Genomic DNA, 6,410 nt, shown 5'->3' with positions numbered 1-6,410 from the left:
ATAGTTTAAAGGTCAGAGTTAAAACTCGGCTTGCAGTTTCCGAATGCCATACGTGGTAAAAATTGTGTTGTAAAATTTTGCTTTAACAATTGAAGTGGAAGAAGAAGAAATAAGCTTACAGCACCTGGTATTCCCAGGCGGTCTCCCATCCAAGTACTAACCAGGCCCGACCGTGCTTAGCTTCCGAGATTGGACGTTCTCAGGGTAGTATGGCCGTAAGCCATTGTAGGTCTCGAAATGTTGCAATTTATAGACACAATCGCACCTGAAAACCAAGCCGGCGTATCATGGATACATGGCTTTAATGAAAAGTTACTGACAGCTTTTTATGTGGTAGCACGAATTTGCCATTGCGACCTGCATTTTGCTGTATCAAAGTAAATGTCATGAAAAGTGGAAAAACCCTACAGCAAAGCGCAATGTGCTGTTTTGGGTTCTTTTACAAATAAAGACTGCTGCTTTGAGTTCGCATGGAGCCAGCCTCTTTATTCACTGTACATAGTCTGCTCTCTAGCGGTTAAAGACGTGAACTACAATGCTATGGATGACACCACACAATATATAGGTTTGAAACTCGGGTTATAGTTTAAAGGTCAGAGTTAAAACTCGGCTTACAGTTTCCGAATGCCATACGTGGTAAAAATTGTGTTGTAAAATTTTGCTTTAACAATTGAAGTGGAAGAAGAAGAAAAAAGCTTACAGCACCTGGTATTCCCAGGCGGTCTCCCATCCAAGTACTAACCAGGCCCGACCCTGCTTAGCGTCCGAGATCGGATGAGATCAGGCGTTCTCTGGGTAGTATGGCCGTAAGCCATTGTGGATCTCGAAATGTTGCAATTTATAGAGACAATCGCACCTGTAAACCAAGCCGCCGTATCATGGAAACATGGCTTGAATGAAAAGTTACTGACAGCTTTTTATGTGGTAGCACAAATTTGCCATTGCGACCTGCATTTTGCTGTATCAAAGTAAATGTCATGAAAAGTGGAAAAACCCTACAGGGAAGCGCAATGTGCTGTTTTGGGTTCTTTTACAAATAAAGACTGCTGCTTTGAGTTCGCATGGAGCCAGCCTCTTTATTCACTGTACATAGTCTGCTCTCTAGCGGTTAAAGACGTGAACTACAATGCTATGGATGACACCACACAATATAGGTTTGAAACTCGGGTTATAGTTTAATGGTCAGAGTTAAAACTCGGCTTGCAGTTTCCGAATGCCATACGTGGTAAAAATTGTGTTGTAAAATTTTGCTTTAACAATTGAAGTGGAAGAAGAAGAAATAAGCTTACAGCACCTGGTATTCCCAGGCGGTCTCCCATCCAAGTACTAACCAGGCCTGACCAGGCCTGACCGTGCTTAGCTTCTGAGATCGGACGAGATCGGGCGTTCTCAGGGTAGTATGGCCGTAAGCCATTGTAGGTCTCGAAATGTTCTAATTTATAGACACAATCGCACCTGAAAACCAAGCCGGCGTATCATGGAAACATGTCTTTAATGAAAAGTTACTGACAGCTTTTTATGTGGTAGCACAAATTTGCCATTGCGACCTGCATTTTGCTGTATCAAAGTAAATGTCATGAAAAGTGGAAAAACCCCACAGGGAAGCGCAATGTGCTGTTTTGGGTTCTTTTACAAATAAAGACTGCTGCTTTGAGTTTGCATGGAGCCAGCCTCTTTATTCACTGTACATAGTCTGCTCTCTAGCGGTTAAAGACGTGAACTACAATGCTATGGATGACACCACACAATATAGGTTTGAAACTCGGGTTATAGTTTAAAGGTCAGAGTTAAAACTCGGCTTGCAGTTTCCGAATGCCATACGTGGTAAAAATTGTGTTGTAAAATTTTGCTTTAACAATTGAAGTGGAAGAAGAAGAAATAAGCTTACAGGACCTGGTATTCCCAGGCGGTCTCCCATCCAAGTACTAACCAGGCCCGACCGTGCTTAGCTTCCGAGATCGAAGGAGATCGGGCGTTCTCAGGGTAGTATGGCCGTATGCCATTGTAGTTCTCGAAATGTTGCAATTTATAGACACAATCGCACCTGAAAACCAAGCCGGCGTATCATGCATACATGGCTTTAATGAAAAGTTACTGACAGCTTTTTATGTGGTAGCACGAATTTGCCATTGCGACCTGCATTTTGCTGTATCAAAGTAAAAATGTCATGAAAAGTGGAAAAACCCTACAGCAAAGCGCAATGATCTGTTTTGGGTTCTTTTACAAATAAAGACTGCTGCTTTGAGTTCGCATGGAGCCAGCCTCTTTATTCACCGTACATAGTCTCCTCTCTAGCGGTTAAAGACGTGAACTACAATGCTATGGATGACACCACACAATATAGGTTTGAAACTCGGGTTATAGTTTAAAGGTCAGAGTTAAAACTCGGCTTACAGTTTCCGAATGCCATACGTGGTAAAAATTATGTTGTAAAATTTTGCTTTAACAATTGAAGTGGAAGAAGAAGAGAAAAGCTTACAGCACCTGGTATTCCCAGGCGGTCTCCCATCCAAGTACTAACCAGGCCCGGCCCTGCTTAGCTTCCGAGATCAGGCGTTCTCAGGGTAGTATGGCCGTAAGCCATCGTGGGTCTTGAAATGTTGCAGTTTATAGAGACAATCGCACCTGTAAACCAAGCCGCCGTATCATGGAAACATGGCTTGAATGAAAAGTTACTGACAGCTTTTTATGTGGTAGCACGAATTTGCCATTGCGACCTGCATTTTGCTGTATCAAAGTAAATGTCATGAAAAGTGGAAAAACCCTACAGCAAAGCGCAATGTGCTGTTTTGGGTTCTTTTACAAATAAAGACTGCTGCTTTGAGTTCGCATGGAGCCAGCCTCTTTATTCACTGTACATAGTCTGCTCTCTAGCGGTTAAAGATGTGAACTACAATGCTATGGATGACACCACACAATATAGGTTTGAAACTCGGGTTATAGTTTAAAGGTCAGAGTTAAAACTCGGCTTACAGTTTCCGAATGCCATACGTGGTAAAAATTGTGTTGTAAAACTTTGATTTAACAATTGAAGGGGAAGAAGAAGAAATAAGCTTAAAACACCTGGTATTCCCAGGCGGTCTCCCATCCAAGTACTAACCAGGCCCGACCGTGCTTAGCTTCAGAGATCGGGCATTCTCAGGGTTGTATGGCCATAAGCCATTGTAGATCTTGAAATGTTGCAATTTATAGACACAATCGCACCTGTAAACCAAGCCGGCGTATCATGGATACATGGCTTTAATGAAAAGTTACTGACAGCTTTTTATTTGGTAGCATGAATTTGCCATTGCGACCTGCATTTTGCTGTATCAAAGTAAATGTCATGAAAAGTGGAAAAACCCTACAGCAAAGCGCAATGTGCTGTTTTGGGTTCTTTTACAAATAAAGACTGCTGCTTTGAGTTCGCATGGAGCCAGCCTCTTTATTCACTGTACATAGTCTGCTCTCTAGCGGTTAAAGACGTGAACTACAATGCTATGGATGACACCACACAATATAGGTTTGAAACTCGGGTTATAGTTTAAAGGTCAGAGTTAAAACTCGGCTTGCAGTTTCCGAATGCCATACGTGGTAAAAATTGTGTTGTAAAATTTTGCTTTAACAATTGAAGTGGAAGAAGAAGAAAAAAGCTTACAGCACCTCGTATTCCCAGGCGGTCTCCCATCCAAGTACTAACCAGGCCCGACCGTGCTTAGCTTCCGAGATCGGGCGTTCTCAGGGTAGTATGGCCGTAAGCCATTGTAGGTCTCGAAATGTTGCAATTTATAGACACAATCGCACCTGAAAACCAAGCCGGCGTATCATGGATACATGGCTTTAATGAAAAGTTACTGACAGCTTTTTATGTGGTAGCACAAATTTGCCATTGCGACCTGCATTTTGCTGTATCAAAGTAAATGTCATGAAAAGTGGAAAAACCCTACAGCAAAGCGCAATGTGCTGTTTTGGGTTCTTTTACAAATAAAGACTGCTGCTTTGAGTTCGCATGGAGCCAGCCTCTTTATTCACTGTACATAGTCTGCTCTCTAGCGGTTAAAGACGTGAACTACAATGCTATGGATGACACCACACAATATAGGTTTGTAACTCGGGTTGTAGTTTAAAGGTCAGAGTTAAAACTCGGCTTGCAGTTTCCGAATGCCATACGTGGTAAAAATTGTGTTGTAAACTTTTGCTTTAACAATTGAAGTGGAAGAAGAAGAAAAAAAGCTTACAGCACCTGGTATTCCCAGGCGGTCTCCCATCCAAGTACTAACCAGGCCTGACCGTGCTTAGCTGCCGAGATCGTACGAGATCGGGCGTTCTCAGGGTAGTATGGCCGTAAGCCATTGTAGGTCTCGAAATGTTGCAATTTATAGACACAATCGCACCTGAAAACCAAGCCGGCGTATCATGGATACATGGCTTTAATGAAAAGTTACTGACAGCTTTTTATGTGGTAGCACGAATTTGCCATTGCGACCTGCATTTTGCTGTATCAAAGTAAATGTCATGAAAAGTGGAAAAACCCTACAGCAAAGCGCAATGTCCTGTTTTGGGTTCTTTTACAAATAAAGACTGCTGCTTTGAGTTCGCATGGAGCCAGCCTCTTTATTCACTGTACATAGTCTGCTCTCTAGCGGTTAAAGACGTGAACTACAATGCTATGGATGACACCACACAATATAGGTTTGAAACTCGGGTTATAGTTTAAAGGTCAGAGTTAAAACTCGGCTTGCAGTTTCTGAATGCCATACGTGGTAAAAATTGTGTTGTAAAATTTTGCTTTAACAATTGAAGTGGAAGAAGAAGAAGAAAGAAGCTTACAGCACCTGGTATACCCAGGCGGTCTCCCATCCAAGTACTAACCAGGCCCGACCGTGCTTAGCTTCCGAGATCGGACGAGATCGGGCGTTCTCAGGGTAGTATGGCCGTAAGCCATTGTAGATCTTGAAATGTTGCAATTTATAGACACAATCGCACCTGAAAACCAAGCCGGCGTATCATGGATACATGGCTTTAATGAAAAGTTACTGACAGCTTTTTATGTGGTAGCACGAATTTGCCATTGCGACCTGCATTTTGCTGTATCAAAGTAAATGTCATGAAAAGTGGAAAAACCCTACAGGGAAGCGCAATGTGCTGTTTTGGGTTCTTTTACAAATAAAGACTGCTGCTTTGAGTTCGCATGGAGCCAGCCTCTTTATTCACTGTACATAGTCTGCTCTCTAGCGGTTAAAGACGTGAACTACAATGCTATGGATGACACCACACAATATAGGTTTGAAACTCGGGTTATAGTTTAAAGGTCAGAGTTAAAACTCGGCTTGCAGTTTCCGAATGCCATACGTGGTAAAAATTGTGTTGTAAAATTTTGCTTTAACAATTGAAGTGGAAGAAGAAGAGATAAGCTTACAACACCTGGTATTCCCAGGCTGTCTCCCATCCAAGTACTAACCAGGCCTGACCGTGCTTAGCTTCTGCGATCGGACGAGATCGGGCGTTCTCAGGGTAGTATGGCCGTAAGCCATTTTAGGTCTCGAAATGTTGCAATTTATAGACACAATCGCACCTGAAAACCAAGCCGGCGTATCATGGATACATGGCTTTAATGAAAAGTTACTGACAGCTTTTTATGTGGTAGCACGAATATGCCATTGCGACCTGCATTTTGCTGTATCAAAGTAAATGTCATGAAAAGTGGAAAAATCCTAGAGCAAAGCGCAATGTGCTGTTTTGGGTCCTTTTACAAATAAAGACTGCTGCTTTGAGTTCGCATGGAGCCAGCCTCTTTATTCACTGTACATAGTCTGCTCTCTAGCGGTTAAAGACGTGAACTACAATGCTATGGATGACACCACACAATATAGGTTTGAAACTCGGGTTATAGTTTAAAGGTCAGAGTTAAAACTCGGCTTGCAGTGTCTGAATGCCATACGTGGTAAAAATTGTGTTGTAAAATTTTGCTTTAACAATTGAAGTGGAAGAAGAAGAAATAAGCTTACAGCACCTGGTATTCCCAGGCGGTCTTCCATCCAAGTACTAACCAGGCCCGACCGTGCTTAGCTTCCGAGATCGGACGAGATCGGGCGTTCTCAGGGTAGTATGGCCGTAAGCCATTGTAGGTCTCGAAATGTTGCAATTTATAGACACAATCGCACCTGAAAACCAAGCCGGCGTATCATGGATACATGGCTTTAATGAAAAGTCACTGACAGCTTTTTATGTGGTAGCACGAATATGCCATTGCGACCTGCATTTTGCTGTATCAAAGTAAATGTCATGAAAAGTGGAAAAACCCTACAGCAAAGCGCAATGTGCTGTTTTGGGTTCTTTTACAAATAAAGACTGCTGCTTTGAGTTCGCATGGAGCCAGCTTCTTTATTCACTGTACATAGTCTGCTTTCTAGCGGTTAAAGACGTGAACT

General features: G+C 42.5%; 4 non-coding genes and 6 pseudogenes across 4 annotated transcripts; all 10 read right to left on the bottom strand.

Moving 5' to 3' along the window:
- Positions 1–112: 112 nt before the first annotated feature.
- LOC148383580 (5S ribosomal RNA) lies at positions 113–221 on the bottom strand (annotated as a pseudogene).
- Positions 222–693: 472 nt separating this feature from the next.
- Positions 694–812, bottom strand: LOC148383579 (5S ribosomal RNA). Its single transcript, XR_015853654.1, has one exon. It is a non-coding gene; the product is annotated as a 5S ribosomal RNA (ribosomal RNA).
- Positions 813–1,282: 470 nt separating this feature from the next.
- On the bottom strand, positions 1,283–1,411 carry LOC148383578 (5S ribosomal RNA; annotated as a pseudogene).
- Positions 1,412–1,881: 470 nt separating this feature from the next.
- LOC148383577 (5S ribosomal RNA) lies at positions 1,882–2,000 on the bottom strand (annotated as a pseudogene).
- A 472-nt stretch (positions 2,001–2,472) lies between these two features.
- On the bottom strand, positions 2,473–2,581 carry LOC148383576 (5S ribosomal RNA; annotated as a pseudogene).
- A 1,049-nt stretch (positions 2,582–3,630) lies between these two features.
- Positions 3,631–3,739, bottom strand: LOC148383575 (5S ribosomal RNA; annotated as a pseudogene).
- Positions 3,740–4,210: 471 nt separating this feature from the next.
- LOC148383574 (5S ribosomal RNA) lies at positions 4,211–4,329 on the bottom strand. Its single transcript, XR_015853619.1, has one exon. It is a non-coding gene; the product is annotated as a 5S ribosomal RNA (ribosomal RNA).
- Positions 4,330–4,802: 473 nt separating this feature from the next.
- On the bottom strand, positions 4,803–4,921 carry LOC148383573 (5S ribosomal RNA). Its single transcript, XR_015853686.1, has one exon. It is a non-coding gene; the product is annotated as a 5S ribosomal RNA (ribosomal RNA).
- Positions 4,922–5,391: 470 nt separating this feature from the next.
- On the bottom strand, positions 5,392–5,510 carry LOC148383572 (5S ribosomal RNA; annotated as a pseudogene).
- Positions 5,511–5,980: 470 nt separating this feature from the next.
- On the bottom strand, positions 5,981–6,099 carry LOC148383571 (5S ribosomal RNA). The gene has a single exon (XR_015853631.1). It is a non-coding gene; the product is annotated as a 5S ribosomal RNA (ribosomal RNA).
- Between the last annotated feature and the right edge of the window lie 311 nt (positions 6,100–6,410).

The sequence above is a fragment of the Syngnathus floridae genome, chromosome 17 (genome assembly GCF_059516105.1).
Source record: "Syngnathus floridae isolate MCC-2025c chromosome 17, RoL_Sflo_1.0, whole genome shotgun sequence".
Lineage (NCBI taxonomy): Eukaryota > Metazoa > Chordata > Actinopteri > Syngnathiformes > Syngnathidae > Syngnathus > Syngnathus floridae.
This window is presented reverse-complemented; position numbering and strand designations above follow the sequence as displayed.